The following is a 15502-nucleotide window of genomic DNA, read 5'->3' as shown; positions in this document are numbered from 1 at the left end:
ACTGGCTTTCAGTGACGAAGCGTTCCAGTTTTAAAATCTGCTGCCTCACTTATAATGCCTTAAGAGGCAAAGGCCTAGGCTACCTCCAAAACAAAGTAAAGACCCATGTTCTCAGCCGCAATCTCAGATCCAGTACCCAAGCCCTTATGTGTGTGCCCCTAATTCACCAAACTCACACCGGAGGAAAGGCCTTTTCCTATCTCGCCCCAAGGTACTGGAATAAATTACCCATAACCCTACGAGAGACTCCCACTTACAGTAAATTCAGGAAATTACTAAACGCCTACTTATACTAATCCTCACTGGTCTGTGCCTCTGGTCAGGGTCTGCAACAGCTCTGATATGCCCCAGGTAATACATGCGCTATAGCAAATAATATTAACATAACATAACAAAGTGACGTGGCTCGGCAGATGCGTCACTTTGTAAACCCCTGCACTACATTATACCAGCAACAGGTATAATGTATGCAGGGTGGGTGTTCCGGCGTAGAAAATGCTCGTAAAAGTGTTGCAGTGAAATCTATGCACTTCACTCCGACATTTCTATGGCCTCACTGTGTCAAATCCTTACTCCTGCTTGAAGCAGGCGTAAGGGGTGACACAGGCTTTTTTACATGGGGCTTGCCCCATGTAAAATTACATATTGTTGGAGTTGCGTCTGTTTCCATTTGCTTTTTTCTTACATACTATTTTGCATTCCTTAAATAGCGATTACCTAAAATTCTCTATTAAAGGAATGCAAAAGGAATTTTGATATATGTGGCCTTAATGTGCACCGATACAGAACATTCTCTAAGAGGTTTGCACCGATTTGCCTGCTAGAGCATAGTTTTTTAGGCTGGGGTTGTCCTTCTCCACATAACAATGACCTAAATAGTTTATGGCACTTAGCAAAATATGTAAATCCAATTAAGACAAACTGCAGATCTTGGAGTGACAAGAAGTTGTTAAACATGAATGGAGAAACATTCCTGCCCCTGCCCTGATGACAATGCTATTAGCGAACTAAAAGCCAGGTCAGGGGCCTTATTTATGAAGGACTTGCGCCGCCGGTGCGTCACTTTTAACATGGGAAAAAGTGACGCAACGGCGGCGCAAGTCCTTCATAAATAAGGCCTCAGGTATTATGCATAAAGTATTAATGGTTTAGATACCTATTATAGATGGGGCAACTTTATAGGTTGTTAAATCAAAAACAAGACAGGGTTTTGGTACAGTGCACATACAAAAAATGATGTTCGGTGAAGTACTGAAAAAGGATTACACTCATGATATACTCAGAACAACCACATAAGTGAATTATTCAGTTTATATTAAATACTAAAAAGCTCAGTTACAGTTTTGAGTTCACTTAACAAAAGTAGGTGTGTATTTTCTTGACACAGTCTGGTCTCAGTCTTGGGTGTGATTTGTATTTTCAGCTGAACTATAAAACGAACTGCTTTTCTATTCATCGAAGAAACAGCATTGGTAAAATCCTCCATTATATTTTACCCTCTACATAATATCCTACATCCTCGCTTCAAACACAATATTTTTTCAACCTTACCATGTTCACTTAAATAAAATCATGATTCAGTCTGCAAAAGTGTGCATATTTCTAGTAGGAATGTGGCCTGTTGCTCAAGTAATGTAGGGCCATATTATCAAGTAAGGGCGATATATTACCGCCGCTTTTATCCGCAGGAAACTGCATCTAAAGCGCCGATAATGGGCTTGATAATGCCCTTGTGAATTCCTGAAGAAGCCCAGGTTAACACCAGAACCTGGGCTTCTATGGGAATTCACAAGGGCATATTATCAAGCCCATTATAGCCGCTTTAACAGCAGTTTCCTGCCAATAAAAGTGGCAATGTATTGCCCTTTCTTGATAATATGGGCCGTAGATATGATGGATTCAAAGTGCACTAATGTGTTTGATACCAGTATGAGACATAGGTATTTCCCAGGCAAATATTAGTGAGAGATAATGAGCAAGTTTTCAGAAATATGTAAAGAAAAAGTGTTGCGTTGCAGTTGATTATTGAGTATAATATTGAGATTGAGCAGATGGGAGATTTGATATAATTGTGCCGGTACAGAGCAGGAATATCGTCGTAAAAATATCGACTAACCTAAATATCGCTGCAAAAATATCTACAGGAAGAAATATCGATGACAAAAATATCGTCTGACCAGAATATCGACAGACAGGTAAGTAATATCGTTAACATTAATATAGTTGTAATGAATATCGTTTACAAAAACATAGTTTACAATAATATCGTTTTTTAAATAATTATAAGTAATGTAGTGTTTTTAATGAATATTTGTAGTCAAAGTAGTATTTTTAGTAGTATATTATTATTTAATAATGTATTTTAAGTTGAATTTAGTATTAATAGTTCCGTAGCGGGTTGTGGGTTTATAGGGGAGTAGGGTGGGAAGTAATTTAAATATAATGAAATAATAGAATAATTAATGTTTTAAATGAATATAAATAGTGTAATAAATAATAGTTAATTAATTTCAATTAGTTAATTGAATAATAATTATGTAATTAATTATGTTAATTTTTTAATTAATTTTAAGTGTGTGTACAGTATTTTTTTAGTGAAAATGTTTTTGGGTAAAGGGGTATTTTTAGGGTTCAGGGTCAGTTTTCAGTTTTTGGGTAAAGGGGTATTTTTAGGGTTCAGGGTCAGTTTTCAGTTTTTGGGTAAAGGGGTATTTTTAGGGTTCAGGGTCAGTTTTCAGTTTTTGGGTAAAGGGGTATTTTTAGGGTTCAGGGTCAGTTTTCAGTTCTTGGGTAAAGGGGTATTTTTTGGGTTCAGGGTCAGTTTTCAGTTTTTGGGTAAAGGGGTATTTAAATATAATGAAATAATAGATTAATTAATGTTTTAAATGAATATAAATAGTGTAATAAATAATAGTTAATTAATTTCAATTAGTTATTGAATAATAATTATGTAATTAATTATGTTAATTTTTTTTATTAATTTTAGGTGTGTGTACAGGATTTTTTTAGTGAAAATGTTTTTGGGTAAAGGGGTATTTTTAGGGTTCAGGGTCAGTTTTCAGTTTTTGGGTAAAGGGGTATTTTTAGGGTTCAGGGTCAGTTTTCAGTTTTTGGGTAAAGGGGTATTTTTAGGGTTCAGGGTCAGTTTTCAGTTCTTGGGTAAAGGGGTATTTTTTGGGTTCAGGGTCAGTTTTCAGTTTTTGGGTAAAGGGGTATTTAAATATAATGAAATAATAGATTAATTAATGTTTTAAATGAATATAAATAGTGTAATAAATAATAGTTAATTAATTTCAATTAGTTAATTGAATAATAATTATGTAATTAATTATGTTAATTTTTTAATATATTTTAGGTGTGTGTACAGGATTTTTTTTGTGAAAATGTTTTTGGGTAAAGGGGTATTTTTAGGGTTCAGGGTCAGTTTTCAGTTTTTGGGTAAAGGGGTATTTTTAGGGTTCAGGGTCAGTTTTGGGTTTTTGGGTAAAGGGGTATTTTTAGGGTTCAGGGACCGTTTTCAGTTCTTGGCTAAAGGGATATTTTTTGGGTTCAGGGTCAGTTTTCCCTACTGTTGCACCCACTGGAGTGGGAATAGTAATTTTAACCCCTACGCTATCCAACGCTTTCCCTACTGTTGCACCCCGTGGAGTGGGCATAGTAATTTTTACCCCTACTCTATCCAACGCTTTCCCTACTGTTGCACCCTCTGGAGTGGGAATAGTAATTTTTACTCCTACGCTATCAAATGTTTTAATTAGTAATATATTGTATATTTTAATTATATGTATGTATTATTGTTGTTATATAAAGTAATGTGTAAAATCAATTTATATGTCCACATTTATTAAGTTTATAATTAAAAAGTGTAGTAAATTTTTTTGAAATAGTTAAAAAATAAAAGTAATGTAATGTATTTTGTTAATAGTACTTATATTTATTTATTATTTAATGTAATTTTAATTATTTTAAAAAGTCGATATTTTTTACATCTATAATAATTACAACGATATTTTGGAGTCGATATTTATGTACTTACCTGTTTAAGTATAGGGTGTCGATATTTTTGTAAACGATATTTTTACAACGATATTTATGTCAGCTATATTTTTGTAATCGATATTTTAACACCCTACCAATTGTGCCGGAGGGCCAGGGGAATGATAATGGACTTGTAAAATATATGTTTTAAAAGGGATTGTGGAATGATATTCAAAGGAAGAAGGGAAAGTGGCTTGTGTGAGAGTGGGGATGCTTTTAATAATCAAAATAAGGAGGATACCAACTCCTCCACCTTTGCAGTTGTAAGTGTGGCAAGGTTTCCATGCATATTAGCAAGTGTGGTTGGATTGTTGCAGTTGACCCAGATTTCTTGATGGCTAGATATGGAGTGGGGGTTGTGAGAATGAAAATAGTCAGTGGCATGGATATTTAATGAAGAATTGAGCCCACAAAGCCAAAGTGGCTTAGAGCTCATTAGAGGTCACCCAGGGACATATTTATGACCTGGTTTGCGACGCTCTTCTACCATATAAGGTGGTGCAAAAGCAACGCAAACCTTTTCATGGCTTTGAAGTGCTTCAAAAATATGGGGTAATGGAATGCAGCACAAATCGCTGCACCAAACCTGGGAATGCGCCACAAAGATACGCCTCCCCAGTTGAGCTGCAGAATGAGGAAAAAACGAGGAGAAATAAAGATATTTCTCCTCATTCTACAGCACACATAGAAAGAGGAAAATACTTCTTAGGATTGTTTTTTTGCAGGAAGGAGCCCCTTCCTGCACAAAAACATTCCTCATTACAACACAGGCACTCTTGCACCATGGTGCAATGGTGCTGACGTTGACGCTAGGCTGCCAAAATGGTGCCAGCACAAGGGAAAAGGATAGGAATGCGCTGTACTGGATACATAAAATGCATTCCCGCCCTTTCCCTGCGGTCAGGGCAGCGCTGCAAGGTGACTTGCTGTGCTGCTCTGTGCCACAAGGGTCCTAAATGTGGCCCTCGATGTTTTGGTGGAGTATCTCAGTGGCTAGATGAGACCGCTAGTGCTGGGTATAAAGGAGAATTGTTATGAATGATCATAGGGTAACTGTGGGGCATATTACCAACGAGTAGCGATATTTATCGCTAACTAGGCTTTGCAACGATTTTTTTATCGCTAAGCATCGCCGGAAATTATCGCTGAGATAACTTGCTATTAGCAACGTTTATCTCAGAAGTGATAAAAATCCTCACGCTAACTGCCAAATGAGAGATTATCGCTGGAAAACCAACGATAATCTCTCGAAGTTTGGTGTTAGCTTGATTACAGGAACTCACAAACTTAGCCATAATATCCACCTTCCATAGGATATCATGACTAAGTCAGGAAAATACCAGGTGTAAAAAAAGCAGTGCTAACCGCGGTTAGTGCTGCTTTTTTTTATCACTAACAGGGTTAGCGATATCCTTGATAATAGGAGAAATGTCGCTTAACAACATTTCTCCTATTATTTTTCTCTGGAACGCCCCCTTTGCATCTCATTAGAGATGCAAGGGGAAGCGTAGAGAAAAAGGGTGCTAACATGCAAATTTGCGTGTTAGCACCCTGTTGCTGATAGGGAGATAATTTTATCTCCGCTTTCTTGGCTTTTAAAGCCAAAAAAGCGGAGATAAATCCCTTGATAATATGCCCCTGAGTGTTTGCAAACTAGAATGACAATGTGGGTTAGTGGATTGTATCGTAGAACATATAAACCTTGTGCTTTAGAGAGCATAGTGAATAAAAGTATGAGAAATAGGATTATGGGCAGTGGCATGGCAGAAGGCGATGAGGCTTTGAAAAGGAATTAAAAAGATAAGTAAGGCATTAAATGTTCCAAGCAGATGAGCACTGTAAAGATGCTTCACTTAAAAATTAAGTGTTAACAAAAATATTAGCAGCATGTTTAATGTCCCAAAAATATAAAATGTCTTTATATTGTATAAGATTAAACGCTTGAACATCAGGACTATTCAGAATCAGCAAAAACAAGAATATAAACAGGAGTCATAAGGTTCAGATCTGAATATGTATATGGTACCACAAGCATGTATTGTCTAAGCTGTTGTGTGTAATGGGAATGAGCTATATGGTTCTTCAAGTTCTGTAAAGACAAGGGCATTTCACTGCTTGTGAAGTAGGTCAGGGGCACAGCGATTGAAAAGTAACATTATGCAGATACCTGGAGATTACATCGCCTTTGCAATGCAGATGCTTAGATTCAAAGTGATTCTACAAACAGAGACATGGAGAGGAATACTTAAAAGGTGAGAACACAAGAATAGAGGTCAATGGCTGGAGAGTGGAGTCTTTTGGAAGGAGTGCCATCCCCAAACTGGATCTCATGCATAAGACAGTGGATGCACTTGTATTGCAGAGAAGATACTTTATTCTGCAGTTCAAACCCTAAACAGCAAGAACTACATGTTCTTCAGTCATCTAAAATACAGAGGCAAATTTGGGTTTGATTGTCAAAATAATTTGATTCCAGGGGGATGGATTATGTAGAATTTTATATAGCGAGCTAATACAAAAGGAAATAAAGATGAAAAATGACAATACCTCTATTGATATGCGGCTTTTGGAATAGGAAGAAAGATAGGATGCCCTTTGCTGTGTTCTTAAAAAGTGATGGTAATTTCCTTATCAACATATAAATGGCACCACAGAATTGTGTGAGAAGAGGTCATAAACAGCAAACACTTAACTTGACACTGATCCACTTCACCAGCAGAACTAAATCAGTGGAGTCTCGGCCATCATGTGGAGAAGTGTGGCTCACCGATTAGAGCGGCAGACCCTGCGGCAGAGGTCTGGTCTGGACCAGAGTTCAATCCCCGTTGTGGCAGAGTCTTGGGCTCAATGTCCTCGGACCCGATAATTCTCTCCTCGGTGCCTACTCTAATCATGGGTTCCATTCTGCAACTCTGGGCAATAGCTTGCTTAATCTCCACACTGGCCTTACAACGCTAGGATGCCTGGCTTCACCTTGGGGGTGCCAGGTGTGGACACCTCATAGGAACAGGCCAGGAAGGGTTCCACAGCGGTATTTGTACAGCGCTTAGAGACCCCTGGGTGATAGGCGCTATACAAATCCAAATTACATTACATCCTTCCCTGTGTTGGACCTGGCCCTTTCTGCAGGGTCATCCCAAACGTTTTGGATTTGCCCTCCACTTTTTACTGAATACATTTGTGTCGGCCTTGGTACTCATTGCACTTTACCACTGCTACCCAGCTAATTTACAGGTTCTGGGTACAGGTAGTGCCATTTTACTAGAGATTTAGAAGTAAATTGAGGGGTTCATTTATGAGGCCCTGCGTCATTTTTACGCAGCCGTTACTTCACTTTTTGTGACGCAGCAGTGACGTAAAATATGAGCCACATTGCGCCCTATTTACAAAGTGGCACATCTTGTCATATGTGTCACTTTGTAGAGCCCTGTGCTACATTATACTTGTGTCAGGTTTAATGTATGCAGAGTGGGTGTTCCCCTGCATCAAAGCCCCGTAGAAGTGGTGCAATGAAATCTATCAGATTTCACTGCGCCACTTCTAGGACGCCACTGCAAGAAAATATTATGCCTGCCTCACAACAGACGTAAGACTGACGCAGGACCTTTCACATGGGGCTTGTCCAGGTGAAAGGACACGTTGCTGGAGTTGCGTCACTTTTGTGAGACACTGCAGCAATGCTTCATTACTGCGTCTAAAGATACATTAGTAATACTGACGTATCTGTCATTCCTTGCTACATGATGCGCCATACACTAAATATGACAAATCCATCATGCTTCAAGGAGGGCGCAGAAGAACCTTTCACATTACTGTTTTCACGCAGCGATGAAACAGTTTTCATAAATAAGGCCCTTAATGTGCCAATTTGGAGTAAGCCAACTTTACCATATTTAAAGGAGAGAGCATTAGCACTTTAGCGCTGGTTAGGAGTAGTAAGGTGTTTGGAGTCCTATGAATTCACCAAAACAGGCAAATTGTTTGGAGGAAGACCAGCCGAAGACTGACAGGTCTAACACCTAACATTGTGTGCTTGTCAACGAGTGACTGATTCTGGCAAAAGCAATGCTGGCTTCTTGGAGGCCAGGATGGTCCATGCTTGATTGCTAAACACAAGTCTTCTCATTTATATTCCAATGTGGCATGTGGGAATCAGTGTTTTCCCCTGAGATTTGCAAGGGTTCGATTAACTGAACATTTCTAATGATTTTGGAGTTTTAAGCATCGTATCACTCCTGAGCAGATCTGCTCCCACCACACTTCAAAGCATGGCCGCATGACAAGACTGTGTGATTGTCTCACAGTAGAATCACTCTACTAGCCAGAACTCTGATATGTAAATAATAGGCTAAAGAGAAAGTACCAACCTTCGAGGAAAGGCAGCCCAGAGGAGAGGTGTGGTGCAGCGGCCAGAGCAGCTGACTCCAGAGCGTGAGGGTCACGGTTCGATCCCTGGCAGCAGCTCAGCTCAGCATCATGTGACTCTGGGCAATAACTCACTTAATCTCCCTGATATCCCCCAGGGCCTGGATACCCTTAGGTGTGATGAGTTGTGCCTAGCAAATCTGGAATTATAGAGCCAGATGTTATGCTGAATTGGATACACAATGTAATTTAATGGAAAATTGACCTATTGGAAGCGTTTTGATAATTAGTCCCGAAAAGTCCAATAATTACAGCATCATTAGCTCACAACATCCTCACCTCTACGGTTTTTCGCATATTGAAAGGAGGTATGGGTGCAACTGTCCCCAGCTCTCTGGTGTTAGGTGTTTGAGAGGACAGGTCTCAGAATGTAACCATCATACTTCGGTCGAGGAGTTCTGGTGGAGCTGTAGGCAGATGGAAATGAGGACCAAAAAAAGAGGCTCCATGAGTGTCTTGAGAACATTGAGGTGTGGATGGAGGGTGTCATTATCAAGCCAGATGTCATCCAGTTCTGTCTCAATTGGAGGAACTCCCTTAGTTTTAGACTTGAAGATGTATCACTTATTTTGGTAAATCTGTCACTGAGCGGTCAAACTTGAGGATTTTTGGCCATAGAAGTGGCAGATTCTTACAGCAATGAAGAACTGCATCTGCGGAATATGCTAGTGCGTAGCCGTCTTTCATTTCGGTCCAAGGGTTATACAGCCACATGCATCATTGTAAGGTTTTGCGATTCCTTATTTGCGATTTTTAGGGAATCGCAAATAAGGAATCGCAAAATGGGATGCATGATTTTAATCGCATAATATTTGCGATTCTGTAAAAATCGCAATTTTTACCGATTCACAAATATTATGCGAATTCTAAATTGCGATTTCGCAATTCCCATTGATTCCTATGGGCCAAAAGGCCAATAGGAATCAATGGGAAGGCATTGACATTTTGCAAATTTCAATTAGCGATTCGCAAAATGTTAATGCATTCCATGGGTGCAGGGGGGGTCCAAAGGACCCCCCCTGCACCCCTGAAATGTATTTTAAAGTGCATGTTTCAGACACATGTCCTAAGGACATGTGTGTCTGTAACATGACAGTGTTTAAAATGCTATTTTGAGCATTTTAATACCTTTTCGCAAATTACCACGAGGTTCACCATCCTTAAAAGCAATCGCATTTTTGGAAATCGCTAAAAATAGCAAATTTCACAAAAATGCATGATGCATCCCAAAAACTTATTTAGGAATCGCAAACTGCCAAATTTACCGATTCGCACCGTTTGCACTTCCTAAATAGGTTGATGCATGTGGCCCTTTATGTTTTGAGACGCCATGACTTTGCGCCTGATCTACCTCTGAGCCCTTAAGGCTGGTGCTGGACCACCATCCCATCTATAACAGCGACCTCTAAATGCCACTGTCACATTTCTTGGGGCTTGAAACTATGTTGCCACTTTACGTCAGACGAGAAAGAACCATATTGTTCACCAATGAGAGACAGCAAGCCAAACACACCCCTTCAGCCTTCCAGTGGCTTCATCGCACCAGCCCACGTTGACTTCAGAGCCTAATGTCTCCTTGGGTTTCATGAAGAGGTTTGTGCTCAGCTGAGCCAGGATTCTGCCTGCTCGCCAACCCATCTCTCACCAGTGAAACTGGTTTGCAAAGGCCTTTGGCATTTTGCAGCCGAGGCTATGATGTTCTTCTGCCCGGGTGGAGAATCAGTACGTGGTAGCCTTTTATAAATTGGCTCTCTTATTCTAAGTGTCTTGTCCTCAGAAGGAAGAGTGCCTAGAGGCATCAAGACCAACAACATTGAAGCATATTTACAACGACATAACTCCACCAGAACATCACTTTTAGGGATGGTCTGGTGGCGTAAACTCTTTTGCCTTATTTACAAGGTGGCGTTAACCCACTCAACATGGCTTAACGCCGCCTTGTAAATAATGCCCCTATTCACGCAGCGCTTAGCATGAAAGGGGCGAGTAATGGGTGTTGCAGTGGGCATTCCGCTGCAACACCCCTTTTTGCCGCTGCCCCATATTTACAAGGTACGCGGCACCACCAAAAATAGGACCAGAAAATACCTGGTCTGAAATAGGCAGTACAAGGAAAAATGTTTTATTTCTCCTTGTATTTTGCTCTTTCCTTGTGTGCTCTGCATAGAAAGAGCAAATCGATGGTAAAAATTGTTATCGTGCAGGAAGGTGCCCCTTCCTGCACATAAACAATCACCCCTGCAGCACAAGCACCCAAGAAAAATGGCACTAGTGTGCCTGTGCTGGTACTAGGCCGCTTCTTTACTGCCATTGCTAGGGGTAACGCAGAGGTGTGCTGTATTTTTGTAAACACAGCGCATCCCTGCATTTTTAAACTGACGGAGCGTGGCGTTACCAATTTTGGCACAACACCACACTCTGCTAGTTTATTGCAAATATGTCCCTTAGCCTTCCAGATAAGGAGTAGGTGCCTGCACAGTCAGGTAAGTTGTGAAACTTAGCGTTTGGTGAAAGTGGGTGAAATTTCAGAACATTGCTCAACTGCCAAGGACTAGTTGAGCCCTTCCTAGCTCACAGCTAGGGATATTTCCTGCTCTGGGATGTCCCATGGACGGGACACTAAGGAGCTGGGCATCGCGGGCATCTGCAGCCTCTTGTGGCCATCCGTAGGTGTTTGGGTTGAAAGGGGCGTGGCTCTGGCTTGCATAGTGAGGGCAGGTCTCAGAACTTGCCAATGCTAGGCAGCCTAGTAGCCAAAAGGCTTGTGGAGATGTTTGGATGGTAAATATTCAAGACTTTACTAGAGGTGAGAAGGGAGTTTAGCGCATTGGGGTTCAGAATTAGCCACAAGCGGCTCCAACCTGTGTAGTCCTGACTGGCACCTTGGCAGCAGGAATGCCTCTTGCTGTGTCGACCGGTCAATGAAGCGGTCATCTATGTTTAAAACTTATGCCAAGCTCATATAGGGGCAGATGTATCAAAATACCTATTTGGACTCTCAAATAGCGATTTTTTGAGAATCGCTATTTGAGAATAGCAAAATGGTATGTATGTAAAAATTCGGTATTTTTTAGCAATTTTTTAAAATTCCTTAATTTCGATTAGCAAATTACTAATCGCAATTAAGGAATAATTTCCCATTCATTTCTATGGGTCAGGAGGCTCATAGGAAGGAATGGGTAGTTATTCTCAATTTGCGATTCACAATTTGCTAATCGCAAATTGAGAATAATTTCAAGGGTGCAAGGGTGTCTTAAAGACACCCTGCTGCACCTCTGAAATTTACACGTTTGCACATATGGCACACATACATGCCCTAAGGGCATGTATGAGTGCCACATGGCACCTTTACAAATGCCAAAAAGTGCATTTGTAAAATAATTCGTAAATTAACACCAACTACAAGTTGGTGGTAGTTTGCGATTTCTTAAGGGCTAATCGCTAAATTGAAATGTTTGATGCATAGCATTTAAGGAATCAGAATTTGCGATTCCTTAAATGCTTACGCTAAATTTAGGAATTGCAAATTTTGCGATTCCTAAATTTTGCTATGCATTTTGGGGCACATGCATCATTGTAGGAATTTGCTTTTCCTAAATTGCGAAAATTAAGGAATCGCAATTTAGGAATTGCAAAGTTCTATGCATCAAGAAATCCTAAATTTTTTTAGGATTTCTTAATTTTCGGAATTTGCGATTCCTTAATTGCGAATTGCAATTGAGGAATGGCATTACATTGATTCCTATGGGCCTAGAGGCCCATAGGAATCAATGCCGTTTTGCATTTCTTTGTTTTGGAATTCGCAATTTGTTGATGCATTGCAAGGGTGCAGAGGGGGGTCCAAAGGACCCCCCCTGCACCCCTGAAATGTATTTTAAAGTGCATGTTTCACACACACATGTCCTAAGGACATGTGTGTCTGTAACATGACACTTTCCAAAATGCATTTTTGTGCTTTTTTAAATAATTTCGCAAATTAACACGAGGGTCAACCTCGTGTTAATTTGCACTTCCTATTTCAAAATTCGCATTTTAAAAAAAATTGATGCATTGCATTTAAGGAATCGCACAAATGCACATTTTTAGGAAATGCAAAAAAAAGCTAATTTTGAAAAACTGTTTCATGCATCCCAAAAACGTATTTAGGAAGTGCAAACGGCCGAATTTACCGATTCACACCGTTTGCCCTTCCTAAATAGGTTGATGCATGTGCCCCTTTGCTTCATACATTCCAAATAGCAAATTTTTAGTCGCAAACGCTGCTTTTTTGCGAATCGCAGCGTTTGCGACTAAAAATTACCTTGATACATCTGCCCCATAGTTTTTTTAAATGTGCAAAATTGAGAGCATGAAGACTTTGCAACTTCGTACAAACCTGAGTTAGATCAATGAGGTAAAAAAAAAGGTTCACAAAACATAACATATGGATATTTGAGCCGTCTTTGCGACTTATCACGATGTTTATTGCAAGTATTGGGGAAAAACGTAGGCAAGCATTTTTTTTACATCCAATATTTCCGGATTTTTACCTTCCTACAATGTTTTTAGTAACCTGCCTTGCCAGCAACTAGCAAACAAAATGTGCAAACCCAGGCCAGGGCAATTTCCACCCATTCATGTAATGCAAAAGAAAGAGTGAACATTCTATTTCACTAATTTTAGCGCTTTCTTCCTGACTTAACCTGCCCCATTATAGGGTCATTTAGACCCATAGAATGAAATGAGTTTTTTTTTAAACTCCCAAGGTACAAATAAGATTAGTGCTGGATAGCTGTTTTTAAAAAAAAACTAATTATGACCTTCGTAGTAAATAATGGGAAATGTGTTATATATTTGCATGTATTTTACCAATTACTAATCATGGGCCTAGGTGACCACGTTCAAACGCCACATAAATATTTCACACATGCATTTATAATTTATAAATGTATTCTTTGATTTATTCTCTAGATAATGTATTCTGTGATTCCCAGAATGTCCAGCCGGATTTAGCAAAGGTGTCGTCGCCTGCACACTTGCACTGAAGCACGTCGGCCACCGTAGGATTTTGGGGTCGATAAGGAGTGAGTCATCCGTCCAGGGTCGGGCAGGTGTTGATGTCCAGACTCCAGAGACGGGCACGGTGTCCCTGGCCAGACACTTGAGCTGGAAGAAAGACTCTGATTACATCTGCGCCGCGAGCACCGCGGCTTAATCGCATCACCGAAATCACTGCGGTTGGATACGCAGAAATTGCCTTCTGGGAGCAGACGGCCACATCCGCCAGTTTTCTGCACACGTTCATATCTATTTATTCACTGAAAACATTTCCAAAACGCCGTTTGCGGGGAATTTATCAGCTTTTCAATCCCGCGGAAGCTCTAAAATTAAATCACCCTGAAACAAAGTCAAAACAGCAACCTGGTGCAATGCAGCAGCCTGGTAAATATAGCAGCGCGCGGCGTCTTCGGCTCAGACATTCCGCCCCTTTGCAGCGCTCAGATCGGGAAAGGACTGGCCAAGCAGCTCAGTGGGTTAAAGTGATGTGTGTGTTTATGACTTTTTGATGTTGAGGTGTTCCGATCTATGCGAACAGGCCTAGATTGGCTCACATTCCTGTGAGGTCGGTAAATGAGAACTATTCAGGGCGCTAATATTAACTGAAGTGGCTAAGAATAATTGTTCTTTGTTGCGAGCTTATAATATTTTTATCACGATATTTTCAATTGTTTATAAAATGATGGACTGGAATGTAGTCCGAGAAGGGCTCAATAAGCTAGGGATTAATTCAAGCATTCCACCAATTACTTTTTCGTTTTTTTGCAAGTGAGACGTCCTAAGGGCGACAGGAATGGCCAGATTCAGGCCCTGGCAAAGTGCTGAAACCCCCCCCCCCCCGGGGATTGGGGGTGCCGCCGAGTTCTTTGCCAGGGCCGGTTTTTGGCTGATTTTGTTACAGGGCCGATTTTGCAGCGGCGCACTGGGGGATTGCCCGGTGCCCGTTACGGCCAGTCCAGGCCTGGCCAGATTTGGCTCCCATGGCTCTAACCAGGGCCCGCTTTAGAGATGTTGGCTACCCTCACCCCCATGACCACCTAATCGGATTCCATCTCGACCACCAGGCAAAAGTGCTCCTCATCTTTCCATATACACATACATTTCATTTGTTTTAAAGCACTAGTAAAGGCTGACTTTCTTAATAAGAATGTATATCTACCCAAACATTTTTCAGCAATGTTAGGAAAATATAATGAAAGACTGGGGGAGAAATGTAGAGGGCTTCACATGAGATCCCTTGTGCCACCGGAACTTCATTTTTTTCCGCCTTCCGTGGCACAGGAGCCTGCTCTAAGCCACTTTTTTTAGATTCATTTCATGCTGCCTCATAAATATTGTTCCCTTTAACACAGTTTTCTGCGTTAAAGGGCTAGCAATGGGCGTTGCTAAGGGCGTTCACAGCAGCATTCATGGCTAATTGGCACTGCCCCAAATTTATGAGAAATCATAAATCTGAGGCAGTGCCAAGAACGTACGCCTCGCCAGGGGAAACGTAAGAGAGGCAGAACGAGGAGAAATATCTTTATTTCTCCTTGTTTTTCCTTTCTGCAGCACACATAGAAAGATGTGGTTGTTTTTGCGCAGGAAGGCCCCTCCCTTCCTGCACAAAATTAATCATCCCCCCCAACGCAGGCACCCTTGCACTGTGATGCAAAGGTGCCTGAGTTGGCGCATCGCAGACCCTTGTGCGCCGGCGCTGAGGAAAAGGACAGGACTACGCTGTGTATGATAGATACGGCGCATCCCTGCCCTTTTTTTCCTTAGGGCAGTGCTACAGGAAGGACAGCCCCGCAGGAAGGCCTGTGGCTCTGCCCTATGGCAAAACCTCATACATGGGGCCCAGAACGTCCTAATTGATTTTATGCAGTTTGCATGCAGCTCTTTGATGACAGTTTGTAATAGTCACTGTTCTATTTTAGGGTTGTAACATATCAACTATGGTAAGGAAAGTATCTCTGTGACAAAAGTAGCAATCTACTCATCTAGCCACATAAAATACAGA

The sequence above is a fragment of the Lissotriton vulgaris genome, chromosome 7, assembly GCF_964263255.1.
Source record: "Lissotriton vulgaris chromosome 7, aLisVul1.2, whole genome shotgun sequence".
Classification (NCBI taxonomy): Eukaryota; Metazoa; Chordata; class Amphibia; order Caudata; family Salamandridae; genus Lissotriton; species Lissotriton vulgaris.
This window is presented reverse-complemented; position numbering follows the sequence as displayed.